The sequence below is a fragment of the Chelonoidis abingdonii genome, chromosome 25 (assembly GCF_003597395.2).
Source record: "Chelonoidis abingdonii isolate Lonesome George chromosome 25, CheloAbing_2.0, whole genome shotgun sequence".
NCBI classification, from domain to species: domain Eukaryota; kingdom Metazoa; phylum Chordata; order Testudines; family Testudinidae; genus Chelonoidis; species Chelonoidis abingdonii.
Genome location: NC_133793.1, coordinates 3,516,114 through 3,532,032, shown reverse-complemented (window position 1 = coordinate 3,532,032; position 15,919 = coordinate 3,516,114). Strand labels below are relative to the sequence as shown.

General features: G+C 51.0%; 1 protein-coding gene across 1 annotated transcript in view; it reads left to right on the top strand.

The window, feature by feature from the left end:
- LOC116817044 (protein argonaute-1) overlaps nucleotides 1-15,919 on the top strand; it is a 207,907-nt gene that overhangs the window by 16,288 nt on the left and 175,700 nt on the right. The gene's annotated exons all lie outside the window — the stretch shown is intronic.

Below are 15,919 nucleotides of genomic sequence, written 5' to 3'. Positions count from 1 at the left end.
AATCACTAAGCTGCTGACAGGACAAAAGATTGCTGAGACTGTAGTGTCCTGGGGTCAGGGACTGTCCCTTTGTTCCGTCCGTACAGCACCGAACACCACAATGCAAAGAATAACAATGATGATAAACTCCTGCGGTTGGTCTCCCTGGCACATTTGCAGAAAGTGAACCCCAGAGGCATGTGCAGCCACAGGCCAAGTGAATTGGGTGAAAACACTGCAGAACATTCACCACACCGTGTCTGCTCATCTCGAATTACTTTTCATGAGCTAAAACGTTGAGTGGGGCCCATCTTCCCTCCGTCCCCACGGCCCACCCAGCTGGCCTTGAATGACCCTGTCTTTTGCAGGAAACCCTCTGTAGCCCTTTCTTTCCTCCCTGGGGCCAGGGAGTGGGGATAGTCTGTTGAAGATGGCTATTGATTCTGCCCCTTGTTTCACCGAGGCTCCAGGCAGCTCAAAGGAGAGGACAGCAGCTCTGTTGCATTGTATCATTCTGCGCAGTTGGACATGTTGGTTAACACTCCAGCTGCTCTGGTGCTCAGACACCAGGGTGATGGGCGCAGTACAGGAACCTGTAGAGTAAAGAACTGTTCTGGTACCGCAGCCACAGTTGTACCAGTGTATTCTGGACACCCCACAGTGCCAAACCTTGTTGCTGGGAGCAGGGGCTTTTGGGTTTTTTCCAAATGTGAGGCGCTGCACTGTGAGATGCTCCAGTGGCAATCTGGGCAGCTGCAAGACTGCCGCGGATGGGGCCAGTAAAACTGGACCTGAGCTCCAGGCCTTCTCCCAGGAATTGCATCCATCCACGAGGGTGTGAGGTGCTGGGGCCGCACACAAGCTCAAGGCTTTCCCACTGCAGAGAGAGGGTCCGTGCTAGGCAGACATCCTGCATTCAGCCATTTCTCGCCCGTGGCCTGGGCACAGGATCTGTGTGACACAGAGGGGGACAATGGGGCTGTCCCTGGTTCTCCTCAAAAAGCGCCCAGGTATCTATTGTGTGGGTAGTCATGGGAAGCAGGGAGGTGGGTTTTCCACCTCCTGCAAAGGACTGTGCAGCTCCTGGTGCTGTGTGTCACAGGGCAAGCTGTCCCAGCTCCTGTCTAATGCAGATGTGGGAACAGACCTCCGCCTCCCACCAGCAAGCTCTTGTGGGCTCCTGGGCTGTGATTCCCTTTAACTCTGTGCTTTCCAACACTAAATCTCTCAATTATTTCAGAGTTTTCTCAGCTCCCCTCCAGTTTCATTAAAGGTTTCAAGACATTTCAAAGGTAACGAAGCCCCATGAGCTGCCATCACCTGCAGTTCTCTCGACAGATCTATCTGATAGATGCACCTGAATGCTTCTTTTCTCCACAGGTTCCTAAACGGCTCACTTCACGGTGGCACTGAGCCCTGGAGTGGCTGGAATTTTAACCAGCATGTTGCCTAGCTGCACTAAATGAGCAGGCCCCTACCATCACTATGCCCAATGGAACTGAACCATAGTTAGTTAGCAACGGTGGGAAACTTTTGGAGGAAAAGCCAAAGGTAGACGAGGCCTATTGGATATTCCCTGGATTTGTCAGGAGTTGTGGAAGACCCGTCACCCCGCCCCATCAAAAAGTGATGAGGACCAACAAGCCCTGAGAGAAAGGAGACAACTATAGAGCAACCAGCTTCTAAGGCAGGGATGCTGCTGGCAGAGGGACACTACGGGTCAAATCCCAAACGCAGTGTATAGTCTCAGCATGGGCGGATGGTCCTCCCCGGTGATGGGGATAGGATTCCTGGGTTACACTTGGCAACACTCAGTGTGCTGTGCTGATAATGTCTCCCTGGGTTTGCATGTGCACGTACTGCGCCTGCTTGTGTGTGTTGGTGCGTGTGTTTGTGTGCGTGTGAGATGATAAATCTCACACAGCAATACATTGAAGAGCAGACTTCAGAAATAGCAGCCACACTCCACACACACCCCTGCCCAAGGGTTTCCCAGACTCCCCCACATTACCCCCTTCTCAGCCCATCATTCACCCAGCGGCCAATGGGGAAGGGGGGCTATGAAAGCCGCTCTCTCAATAGTCCTCTTATCCCGCCACGCAGGACTCAAGTGTCCTGAAACTTTAAAAAATAAAAGAACTATCACATCAAACAACTGGAGTGAATGCAATGCCTGGAGGGGAGCGGGTCACATGAAGCACCACAAACGCTTTGGGGATAAAGGGCCGTTGTCAGCACCCAGGGCGTGTTCAAGATGAAGGAGCAAATGTGAAGGCCTCTAAATGGCCTGGAAGAATCCAGCCTGTTAAGTAAGAAACCTGAGATTTGGTGGCTGGAGAGACTTTTTGGCGAGGGGGCTGGGAAGGTGTTGTGCTCCAAGGGGAGCTTGTGCTAAGTCCCACTGGGTACCACCCCTTCCCACTTAACCCTCTGCATGCTGGCTTTTGATTCTGCAACTAGCACAGAGGGGTTCTGCTTGGGGACTGGGGCTCCCAGGTGCCCCTGCAATGCAGTAGCAACAAGCTTTTCAGGGCAGGGATGGTCTCTGGTTCTATGTTCACAAAGAGCCCAGCACAATCGGCTTCGCAGGGGTCTCCAGACATTACTGCAGCACACATAACAGGAGAAAAGAGCAGGGCCAACCCCAAGCGCCCAGAAGTCCTGAATCAGGGCCCCCAAAATCACGAGATTTAACAAATAACCAGGGTTCGGGTCTCTTTATTGGCCTTCTGGTCTTGGCGTGTACAGGGGTGTAATCAAATGGCCTCCTCCTAGGCGCCCCCTTGTGGCCTCAGGGCAGCCCTGCAAGTAGCCTCACCTCCGGGTGCCTCTTGAGGGCCCAGTAAGTCCAGTACAAGCACATCCTCAAGTCCACGCTAGTTGATTAACCGAAACGCAGTGCAAGAGCCCCCAGCCACAACGTCGTCCATGTCAGGCCCACGCACTGAATCTGTAAGAACGTGGCTCTGTTCTCACCGTCCTGGTGTCTTCCGCCAGCCTTGGACTCTCCCAGCTATCCTCTGTCCCTCCACCAGGACAGCCACTCCAGCCCTAAGCCAGTTCTTCCCAGTGGGACCCTCACAGCCTCTCCTTTGGGAGCCTCTCCTGGTTCCTCTGGGATCCAGTTCAGGCAGCAAGGAGACGCCCCTCAGCTGCTCTCCTCCTCAACTTCCAGCCCTTGGCTGCGGCTCTGCAGATTACAGCCAGCAGACATTTCCTTCTGCTGCTCCTTCCCCATTTCAGCACCTCAACCCTGGCTCTCCAGCTTGGGGACCCCAGTCAGAGGCTGCTACACTCCTGCTTTCCAGTCCTCCCCAGGAAATGCTCTTCCTCACAGAACCAGTCTGCTCAAGTCACTCTCAGGCCTCTTACCGCTTCCCAGATGCTGCCCTGCCCTCTTCATTGGCCCAGCAGGAAGCCAGGCCTGGACCCGGAGAGCTGAGTCCAATTTCCTTTAGTGAGTCAGCTACCCTGTCACAAGGGATCATGTCTTCCAATTTTTCTCCACAACTAACAGGGCAAAAAACTTTCATTTTTTAAAATGAAAATGGAAAATCTCATCTAATCACCTGGCTCCAGGGCCTGGGGCTTGAAGAAAAATACCAAATAACACAAGTTGCAGGATAAAACAGCAAGAGCTGGTGACACAGCATAAATCTTGTTAAACAAATACTTTCTTCTCATCTGAACATTACCTCCACTTAACACCCCACAGGCCATCATCTGCCTGTTCTTCACTGCCGCTGAAGGCACTCCGTTCTGATCAGCAATCACAGCATTGCATTGCTATGCATACAGCATGACCCTTTACCTTCTCCAGCCACTCTCCACACCTCTCCACACCACTAGCTGCTGATCCACTCAGGAGGGTGTCAGTCACTTTTCAGGAGGGGGCGTGAATAATATATCATGCTAACCATAGCATAACAGGCCAACGGGGTTTGCCTGAAATGCCCCACCCGGATACCAAGTGTCAATCCTGCTGGGAGAAAGCTGAGTGGGTTCTGCTGATTCACTGAATGAAGCAATTCATTGCCTACACTGGTACAGGGCACCAGGGAGGGTCTACCTGTGGAGTGAGGATCTAGGGTGTGGGCAGAGCAGTCCCAAGGGAGGAGTCCTAAGAGCAGCCCAGCCTGGGTGAGAAAATTTGAATCTTATGTTACCTTATGATTCTTTGTTAATGAACTGACCCACAAGACAGGAATGAGTTTGCATGTGGTAAATGGATCATGTTTCTAAAGCAGGAAAGACACCTGCTTCTCCCATGCATCTTAGCTCTTCCTACTTCATAAATGTCCAGGGTAGGTCAATCTGAACGTTCCCAGGCCTGGTTAGAATATGCTCCACTTCAAATTGGTTTAAGTTTCTCCCACCCTGAAACCACCCCCAACATTTTGCTCATTTCCTTTCAAGGACACTGGTGATTTTTGTAAGCCTAGATTTATTGACTGATTTTCAAAGTGACCCATGGGGAACGTTTGCAGCCATTTCACCTTTTCACACAGTGGTGTCAGACTAGAACTGTGCTTTCCCCACATGAACCAGGGGATTGTTGTAGTCCTAATTCAGACCAAGGTAGCATTGGCCATTTGCTGTTAAAAAGATCCTGCTATCTTGAAAAATTCATCCATCCATCCACCCTGATTCAACAAATCCATCCACTTGCAGCTGGTGGGTAACTGCTGTACCAAGCTTCCCTGGTTAGAATTGAGCCATGTGGCAGAATGAATTTCATGTATATTGTCGGTAAAAGATGTGGATCGAGAGCAATAGAAAGCGATGTCCTATTTCTCCACACGGCAGCCTGCCCTGCACAACCCTGAGTAAGTGAATCAGGACCTCTCCCCTCCCACAGGAGACATGTCTCCATGGCCCATTATTGGCTATATCACAGTATCACCTCAGAGTCCCTCCCACACCTGGTATTGTACAAACTGTTAGTGAGAGAGATATTCCCTGCCACATGCAACAGACAGTCCAGATGGATGGGAAAGGGGAAATCAGAGGTGAAGGGACTGCCATGGGTCACACAGATGGTCAATGGCTGAGCTGGGAAGAGAACTCAGGTACCCTGACACCTGCTCTAGCACCACATCCGCTAGACCCCACTGCCTCCTCACAGGCAAAGGGAGATCAAGTGACCTGCCCAGAGTGCCCCCCGGAGCCTGTGGCAGAGCCAGGAACTGAATCTTGATCTCCTGAGTCCCTGCCCAATGCCTTATTCACAAGCTGTTTTCTTATTCCTCAGCCTCTCTGCTGAGCCTGCCAGCCAGTGACAGTTACAGTCGTGGTTTCTGGGATACAACCACCGCCCCGGCTAGGAAACAGACTGAGAACCCACCATGACTGAAATCCATAGACTGCACTATCGCCGCCCGAGCTGTTCCGAGGCCAGCCGCCGTACGGAGAGATGCTGCCTATCCAGCCACAAACACGGCACGCAACAGAATGCGGCAAGACGCATGGAACTCCCTTGTGCATCTGCTACAAACCCAAATCTTTGGCTTTTCAGATCAAAGTCCTTCTCATGTACTGATGTTGGACCTGGAGCTGCCATTGTTCCATAATTTCACCCTCCGGGAGGAGGGTGGGACCTAGACCTGCACTCCAGATCGTGCGGACGGAGCCTTCTCTTTTCAGCAAGAGAAAGATCACAATGGAAACCAAGTTCATGGCCAGGAAGCAGGAAAAGGGGGAGGCTCTAACACACTGATCTTCTAAGAGGAAGGATGAAAACTGAGTTGGGAGGTGGGATTTAGTGCTGAGTTTTAGACTTGCTTTCCCCTCCCCCGCCAAACCCTGCTTCAGAAGCAAATTAAAAACTATCCCAACAGGAAATTGAAAATCATTTAAAAGACTCTGAGTAGAAAATCTAATGAGCTGGATTTTCAGGGCTAGATTTTCTGGAGGAGATAATGCAATGCATTCTGGGGTTCGACCGAGGTGGGTAAGGAGACTGAGTGAACTGTCCAGATATATTCTAGAAATGACTCAACATAAGTCTGGTGGCTAAAGCAGAGGACTGAGAAACAGGACTCCTGGGTTCTTTTCCTGACCCTGCCTTTCAGTTTTTATACCAAGGGATTGCTGTGGCACCTCTGACCTCAATGCAGGCCCAAATTTTTAAGAGTGCCCTCTAATTCTGAGTGTCTCAGCTGTCAGGTGCCCTCCTTGAGACACCGACAGACAGATTCCCAGGGACGCTGCGCACCCATCGCTCCACGAGGAGCAAAGCCCGGAGCACGTCTGATTTCTTGCAAAAGCAGTGGAAGGAGCTGGAAACTGGCGAGATACAACAGTGACACTTTGGAAAACTGGCCATTTTGGAACTCTGACGATTCTCTTTATATCGACCCATTTTTCACCAAAAACTCCAATGCTGTGCAGAGCTGATCTTCTGGAGTTTGGTCATTGCCACGTTTATGAGCTTTTTACTAAATATTGAACTCCCGTTAAGGCTCTGGCAGAGGCTTCCGTTTACCTATGCATCACTCCCAGCTCTGCCATCAGAGACAAGGCTGGCAAAGGGTGGGAGGGAAAACAGAGGGGAAGTGATTTGTCCAAGGGCAAACAGCGGATCAGTAGCAGAGCCAGGAGTAGAAGTTGGGTTTCCAAAGTCCCCACGGCACCATACAGCCTCCAGATCTCAGAGGTTTACAAATGTGGTGGCAGATAATTAGAGAGAGAAGCCTTCCAGATCCCTGCTGCTGAGGATAAATCCAGATCCCAGCCGTCGCCACCACTACCCCTCTCCACACTTGACCCAGCGTTCATGCAAATAGCCTGCCACCTGCTTCACATATGCTGTGTTTGCCATTAACCAATGCAACGTGCCACACGCTTTGAACAAAATTGGTCCCAGCAGAAGCCCTTAGAAATCTGCTCCAGTGCCCCATGACGTAGGCTCCATGTCATGAGAGTCTGCTGCTGGTTCCTAACCTTTTGTGCTAGGAAGGCTGAATAAGGGAGTTCAAAGCCTCTCACATGCTGGATCAGTTAGGGGTGAATACGGCACGCACAAGGCAGGCATAGCAGCGGCCCCGTCCCACCGCCGGGTTTGGGGAAGGGATGTTCCTGTGCATGGCTCTGGCCAGCTTTGCAAATGGGGAATGTGGGAAACAAACAATGGACAATGGCCTGTTGGATTCGCCGCACTGCTGCAAGAGAGGGGACTAGATGGCACTTGCTCAAGACAGAGTGGATGTGGGAAGGAGCTGTGCAAGCTCCCTCTACACACCTCTGCGGATGACCCTCAGTCCCGACCCACAGCCCCCTGGCTATGCCCATTTTGCCTTCACACACACTGCTGTGGATGCCCCTCAATCCCGACCCGCAACTTTCCATGTCTGTCTTGGCTACTCATTCGCAGCTCTGGCAATAATACCCTTCAGTCCCACCCTGCAGCTTCCTCTGCTAGTCCACTCCTGCACTCCCCCACCGCTTCACTGATGCCCCTCGGTCCTGACCTGCAGCAGCCTCTGCTATTCCACGCCATGGCCTCCTGCTCAGCTCTGCCAATGCTCATGAATAATGATACCTGGAATACCTGTACTCCAGGTATCACAGACTCCTTCTTCAGTGCCTGGCAGCTCTAGCGCCGAGAGCAGTTGTGTTCAGAGCAGGCGTGTTTAGGCGTGACTGTGCTCCCCACCAGTGGGCATGTGGGGCCAATCTGGTGCAAACCCCACAGCATGAACCACTGTCCTCAGCATCTGTCTATTCAGACATAACTCCCGTGGCGAGCAGGCCCAGTGGGAGGGAGCTTTCAACTCCCTCTGTCGGGTCTTTTATTTTACAGGACACTTGGTCAGATAGAACCAGCCCTTGCTGCCATTGGCACCTGGCAGAAGGGTTACATGTCAGTCTGTCTGTCTGTCTGCAAAACAAGGCTCCCCCAGGGTCCCCGTCGGGTAGTTCTGACACCCACTCAGCTGGAGGCCAGTTTGGATTCTGTCTGGCTGAGACGAAGCCAAAGAGGCACCTGCAAAGCTGAAAAGCATGCGAATTGCAAAGGGGCATATTGTTCTTTCGCAGACTGGGGGTGCCAGCGGGTGGGGGGGGGGAAACTGGGGGGGGAGGCTGGGACACTGAGCTGGCATTCACATGCCACCGTTAGCTGACTCTTGGCCTGGTTTCAGTCACTTTCCATTTTTTAAAGAGAGGCAGAGATTTCGCTAAGTAACTGTGTGGGTCAGAGCTTTGCTGGCAGAGCCGGGCCAGTCCCACGATATTTTAAGAAGCACAAGAGATGTGACAAAGGGAAGCGAAGCTGGAGAGAGAACTTGAGGTGAAGGGGGGAACTGAAAGCCGTTTCCTCCCCACCCCCAGCCGCCAAAACCTGGACCCCTTCTTCACCTGGCAGCAGCAGCCACCGGAAGATGAAGAGGGAATGGGAAAGCAAGCAAAAGGCTGAACATTTTGGATGGGCCTGTGCATAGCCAATGAAGCCAGCTTGCATTGCAGTGCACACAAACCCAGGCCAGGCCTGGAATGTGCCGGCGCTTGAAGGAAATGAAACATGGTTCTTTGGGAGATTTCCATATTCTTCTTTCTGCCTGTTTTTCTTCTGGCATTTCAATTCCTGCATGGGTTGCCTCTCCTGCCCCCTTGCACTGAGGGCAAAGGCCTCTGCAAAGGGCGTCCTGCCTTGTAACAAACCTCACCAGCTCCCAGCACCTCAGAATACGAGGTCAAGGGGAATTATGAGTTTGGGTGGGGGTATGGGAGCCCTCTTCTTCTCTGCTTCCCTTCGCTGGGGGCCTGAGAGTCACACACTTCCTCTGGCGCTAGCGATGGAGTAGCATGCAGCGCACCCCGTACTGGATTATGAATTCCCTCGTCTCACCCCGCCCTGTCGATGCCCCTCAATCCAAATCCCCTGCTTCTCCCTCCCCTCTCCCCCACCATTCCAGTTCTCTCACACACCTCTCTGCCAAGGACCCCGTTCAGCTCCAAGGGTCAATCCTAGCCTAGTTTCTCTCCATTGTGAAACACAAAGTCCCGGATTGCAAAGGCCCCAGACTTTTCACAAAGATGGGCCAGAATGGATCAGGTCAAAGTGAGAGTGCTAAGGTTATGTCTACAGTGCAATCAAAATCCTGTGACTGGCCTGTGCCAGCTGACTCAGGCTCGGGCTAAGGGGCTGTTTAATTGTTGGGTAGATGGTTCAGGCTTGGGCTGCAGCTCAAGCTCTGGGACCCTCCCATGTCCCAGGGTCCTCATGAGCCTGAGTCAGCCGGCATGGGCTAGTGTAGACATACCCAGAGGAGCCTGGAAACCCTGGGAGCAGCAGCCAAGGGGGAGAGTACTGTGGCTAAGCTACGCTGACCATGATCCAGCCACCATGTGCAACAGATGTGTCCTTCCCTCTGCCACTCAGCCCCACTTAAAGCTCTCCCAATAGTAGCAATCTCATAGAGTCTTCGATTCCAGGCCGGAAGGGACCATTGTGATCATCTAGGCTGACCCTTGGTATAGCATAGGCCAGAGGCCTGCCACAGAGCACCTCGACCCTTGGTGAATTGTTCCAATGGTTAATTACCCTCCCTGTTCTAATGTGCACCTTATTTCCAGCCTGAATTTGTCCAACTGCAGCTTCCAGCCACTGGATCATGTTACAGCTTTCACAACTAGACTGACGAGCCCATTATCAAATCTTTGTTCCCCACGTTGGGTCTTAAAGACTGTGATCAAGTCACCCCTTAACCCTCTCTTTTTTTAAGCAAAATAGATTGAGCTCCTTGAGTCTACCACTGTCTGGCAGGTTTTCTAATCCTTTAATCATTTCCATGGATCTTCTCGGAACCCTCTCCAATTTATCAACCTCCTTCTAGAACTGTGGGTACCAGAACTGGACACAGGATTCCAGCTATGGTCGCACCAGTGCCAAATACAGAGGTAAAATAACCTCCTCGCTCCTACCCACGATTCCCCTGTTTAGACATCCAATGATCGAATTAGCCCTTTTGGTCACAGCATCACACTGGGAGCTGGTGTTCCTTTGATTATCCACCAAGACACCCAAATCTTTTTCAGAGTCACTGCTTCCCAGGAGAGAGTCCCCCCATTCTGTATATACGGCCTGCATTCTGTGTTCGTAGATGTATAGATTTACCTTTAGCCATATTAAAAGCCACATTAGTTGCTTGCGCCACGCTTACCACACGATCCAAATCACTCTGAATCAGTGACCCGTCCTCTTCGCTATTTGTGGCCACCCCAGTTTTTGTGTCACCTGCACGCTCCATCAGTGATGATCCTATGTGTTCTTCCAGGTCATTGATAAAAATGCTAAATCTCACCAAACTCCACTCCCTCCATATTCATCGGGGCTGGGCAGTTCTGTAGAACCCAGATAGAATGGCTGGGAAAAGTCTACGCGTGAGCCAGAGACGCCAGGAGTGTCACAGCAGGCAGGGACTGGAGATTAGGAGTGAGGGGCATTGGCAGAACTGTGCGTGAGGGGAACTGAGGATTGGAGTAGCAGTGGGGGAGGTCTGTGGGTTGGATTTCAGGTGCATTGTTCAGGCTGTGAGTGTGGGGAGCACACATCACCTGCTGGGGTTATATCCTGCTCTAGCCAGCAGTAACTGCCCCTAATTAGCTAAACTAATTAGCTGAGCACTAATCTCCGTAATGACCAGTTTTGCGAGTGGCCCATTCCCAGGCCAGGCCTTACACCATGGGCATCAGCAGAGCTGCTCAGTGCCACGTGCTACCTGCTGAGTTGTTCCATCGCCAAACTGACAGTGGGGGATGGGGAGCTCAGCTGCTGCCCCCCCTACTGCCCCGGGGCAGGCTCAGCCTGAATCTGTGTGGCAGAGGAACCCAGAGGGGAACCGTCCCGAAAGAGTTAAAAGTCAAATGTTTTAAAAAAAACCCAAACCCTGAACCACATGCGACCTAACCTCCCCGAACGCTCATCTGAATTTAATAAAGTGAGAGGGGGTGGAAAAATCTCCCAAAAAGCTCTCAAAGAAATTAAAGTAAACAATGTTCTGACCTTTGACTCCTCACTGCCCCACAACTGACACAAGTCTGTTGTTATGGCCACAGACGGTTTGACATTTAGTTTAATTGTAAACACATTCGATAAATACGGGGGGCTGGTGTTGAGCACCTCCCCTCTCAGAAGGGATCCAGTAATGTGGCAGGGACAGGAACATCTGCCCCGGGGCAAGAAAGAACTCTCCTGTGCGGAGAGAGAAAGACGACACAGAGCTGAGAGCTGGTGTCTAGAACCGGGATGAGCAGCCCTGGCAAAATTTTGTCCAGTACTGCAATGGCCTTCACCTTTAGCTTTCACCCTCAGGCACCAGGGCTCTGGCTTCTGCTTTCTGCCCTTAGCCGACACCAGGGACTGAATGGAGGATCTGAAAGCTCAAGTCTCTACAGCACAAGCTAAAAAGCCAAGTTCACTGGATGGGACTGTGGGGGTATGTCTACACAGCACACTAAGTCCTGGTTCTGACTCAGGTTTGAGTCCAAGCCCTGCTTCCATCCACACACACATCAATCTGACTCAGGTCAGCAAACACTCAAGACCTGGGTCTTAGGACCCTGCTAGGGGGTGGGTCAGAGCCTGAGTCCTGCTGTGATTGAGGTCCATGCCCCATCATTTTGCAGTGTGGACGGAAGATTATGGTCTGGAAAGCATAGTATGGATGCGTTAGCCCATCTGTGAGACCCAGGTCCTGCAATTGCAAATCCAGGTTCACAATTCAGTGCAGACACTCAAGTGCAGACTTGGAAACACTGAGTCCACAAGCCAGACCCCACAGACAGGGTTTACAGTGCAATGTAGACATGCCCTCAGAGGACATCTAATACCCCAGTGACCATGTGCTGTCCATCCAGCTCATAACAACCATCCCAGCACGGGGGACTGGCCCAGTCAATGCACAATGATGGCCAAAGTCTGGTGTGCTTTGTCCTGTCATCATGTATGACAAAGGGTGACCAGATATAGCCCACAGAGCTCTACAGTGCCACATCCAGCTGCCTTCACCTTCACTACAGCGGTGCAGCCCTTGGAGATGCCCTGTCACAGGAGGCCATGCTCCCAGCTTAGCTCAAGATGGAACATGGCATTCTGGGATCTGACAGGCCGTAACTCCATACTGAAGTTAGAGGCGATGCTAATTAGACTCAACTCTTGGGATTGCCAGTGTCAGGATGGGCCTGTATTAGAAAATGAGACCAGTAACATGTCCACCCAGTTTGGTGTTTTGTGGGAAGTTTTGTGGGCAGGGAAAGGGATTGTTATTTTTTGTGATTTCCCCCTTGAGAAAATCTCCCAATTCATGATGAGTGCCTTGCCAGGACCCCAAACAGATTGCAAAGAAAAGCAACATCTAAATCTCAGCCAACGAGAGGTGACAGCAATGCACTGAGAATTGAATTGGGCACTCCCAGAGCTAAAAGCACAAGCTAACCATCTGTAGCTGGGGCTACGGCAGACTCACCATTCTCTGGGGGCCGGGCACAGAAGGGGCATGTAACACACATTCACCAGTGAGTCATAGAGGCTTCTTCTGAGCTGGGCATTTAGGGTAAAATTTTCAACACTTTTGAAAATTATCCCTTGAGGGATCAAAAACCTCATCCCAGCCCACTGCTTTCCTGCGTCTTCTTTTTTCCGGAGGGGAAGCAATAGCTAGTGTTCAAGCATCATGCATCATGACCAAGGAATTCATGAGACTGGCTTAAAAATCATGAGACTTAAAAATAAATAAATATCAGGTTCTTGTAACTGGCCTCCTGTTCTCTGAGCCCCGACAGTTCTCACTGCCAAGCTGTTCCATGTGGGCACAAACGGAAGAGTTTGTCTCTCTTAAAATCTGAACAAGGGGCTGCTGTCCCTGACTATCTTAGCTAATAGCCGCTGATGGACCCATCCTCCATGAACTTATCTAGTTCTTTTTTTAACCCAATTAGACTTTTGGGCTCCACAACATCCTTTGGCAATGAGTTCCACAGGTTGACTGTGTGCTATGTGAAGAAATACTTCCTTTTGTTTGTTTTAAACCTGCTGCCTGTTAATTTTATTGGGTGACCCCTGGTTTTTATGTTATGCGAAGAAGTAAATAGTACTTCCCTTTTTATTGTCTCCACATCATTCATTATTTTATAGACCTTTATCATGTCCCCTTAGTTGTCTCATTTCCAAGCTGAAAAGTCCCAGTCTTTTTAATCTATCTATCTATCTATCTATCTATCTATCTATCTATCTATCTATATATCTATCTATCTATCTATCTCCAGATAAACCCACTCAGAATAAGAATGGAACAGGGCAGGTCATGTCTCTTTTCCAAGCTGAAAAGTCCCAGTCTTTTTAATCTATCTATCTATCTATCTATCTATCTATCTCCAGATAAACCCACTCAGAATAAGAATGGAACAGGGCAGGTCATGAGAACGGCATGGTTAACAGTCGCCATGCAAGTCAGAGGTGGCAGCGGTTAGAAATGGGACAAGACGATGGTGCATTGGCAGACCCCAGGAATGGAATAGCCGGGGTGCTCCAGCTTGGGATTGAGATGCATTGCCCGAGCTGGGTGGGGAACCCCCAGGATGGACTAGCAGTGGGCATTTGCAGATGACGCTTGACTTTCATTGGCAGAGCTGTGCTGGACCAAGGATTAGGGTGTTAGCCAGGGCTGCCAGATCTACACAGGGATCAGGGCTTGAATAACAGGCTCTCCTTGCAGAGGAGACTTCAGTGTCTTGGCAGAGATATCTGCTCTGGTTAGGAATTGCTAGCGGTCCATCATGAACACCAATGTCACCCTTGATTTAAAAGGCCTTGCTAACCAGCCTGGGACCCTCAGAGGATGCATCCACACAGATGCAAAATTCTCTTTCTACTATGGGAATTCCCAGAACGAACCCATTTAAAAATAAAAGGAGGAAGAGAAATGATGAAAATTAACTCAGCAGAACTTCTCTTTGCACTGACCTTCCAGATCAAATAGCATCAGCCTGGATCTGATCCCACCGCTACCCTCAGTCCTGCTGTTCTCCCCACCTGTAAAACAAATTATATTTCAATCAGAATCAAAGAGAGTGACAGATGAGCTATATTTGATGAAAAATGCCAAGAATCTGCAGCCAGATTGGATTTCACAGAAGCCAAGAATTCCACAGCGGCCAGACTATTTCAATATGATATGAGGTCAAACCCTGGGTTTGTTTTTCCCCTAGCTAACAATTACCATCCACTGAGGATCAAGTTTTGGATCTGTCTGCAGCATGTTCGTGCCAGTGGGACGAAGGAACCATGTGGGACAAAGCGGTTTAGGGAGAAGGGAGTGGGTAGAGCTGAGTCCTGAGTTCCTTCCTGCTTCTAGAGGACAGCCTGTGAGCAGTCCAGTCTGCAGGGAGCCCCCACTGACCCGGGAGACCTTGCCATCCATCATTTGAGTTGCTCATTGCTGAAGGTTGAACCTCCTGTGGTTGGCCTTCCCCTGCACAGGCTGACTGCAAGAGGCCCTTGGCAGGTGAATGTGTATGGCAAAGTCACCATACCCTAGTCCCAGACCCAAGGTCTCCTAGCCTGAGAAGCGGGAATCCTCAAGATCAGCTTTGAAGCCAGTGCAGAAACCCAGTTACTCACAACCCACTGCAGAGCTGAGTGCTGGCCCCGGTAGCACATTTGGGATGCCACGGTATGGGGATCATGAGCCTTTGTCAGTGGGAAGCCAGCCCTTTGTGCATGAGGGAGACAGGAGAGAGAAGAGGGCTGCGTGCTCTTTGTAGGACGAAGGGCGATCAGGGCAGGGATACAAGAAATACAGCATCCAGAAAACAGGGCAAAGGGCCTGACTCTGCCCTCTTGTGTGTTAGCTGCCTGTCGCTGCACACATGGGACTATGCCCTGCCCGCCCTTAGGGGGCCCATGGTATGGACAGCCCTTTCTCGGGCTAAGCCTCACCCCAATACCAATGCAGCCTGACCTGGGAGGGCGCCTGCACAGAACCCCAAACCTCAGCTCAGCCTGCCTTCTTTTGGGGCCCATGAGGGAGGGAGAGCCCGCAATCAACTTGCAGTGAGCATCCAGGCTTATCTGACTCGCATCCCAGCTCAGGTGGGCCACTGCCACTTCGGACCCTGTCATTCACCCACCATGCAACCTGGGCTACAGGCTGAGGATGCCAAATGCACCATAGCTTTCTCAGCTGGACACTCAGAAACAGATGGCGTCTCAGGAGCAGCCTGTTCCCGCATCTGCCCAGCATTGGATAGGCAGGTAGGAGGGTCTGGTAGTTAAGACCCTGGACTGAAATGCAGGAGATTTGGATTCAATAGCCTTCTCTGGCACAGACTCCCTGTGTGACCTTGGGCAAGTCACATGGTCTCTCTCTGCCCACCATTTCCCTCTGTGAAATGGGGATAATGATGCTTTGCTGTGAGGATAAATTCATTGATGTTTGCAGCCTGTCCCGTTGCTGCAGAGGGATCCATCTGGGTAACTGCAATCCACCGGAAGGGGCAGAATTCTATACCACTTGGGGCCCCGCAGAAATAACCCATCCAACTGCAGAGAGGCAAGCAAAACAAATAAACACTCCAGTTGTGGGGTGAATGCCCTTGGCCTGTTAAGGAGAGAAGATGCCCTTTTTCGATGTGACCATATCCGGAGTGAAGAAATTCCTTCTTTTCACTCCCCAAACCCTCTTCACTTTCATAACACAAAAAAGGGCTTTCTCTTGATCCCAGAGACGCTGCCTGCCAAGAGAACAGGGCTGCTGTCCCTTAGACGCTTCCTCTGCGGTTTATCTGCTGCACAGCTACAAAAGGAAAGTATTGATGCCGACTCCGCCCCTTCCATTAGACCAGGACCCCCAAAATCACCGTTTCCTCTTGGTCTGTGAAACACTAATCCATTCCAGACTGAAAGGTCTGCCTAGGAAATTGTTTGGGAAATTGAAAAGAA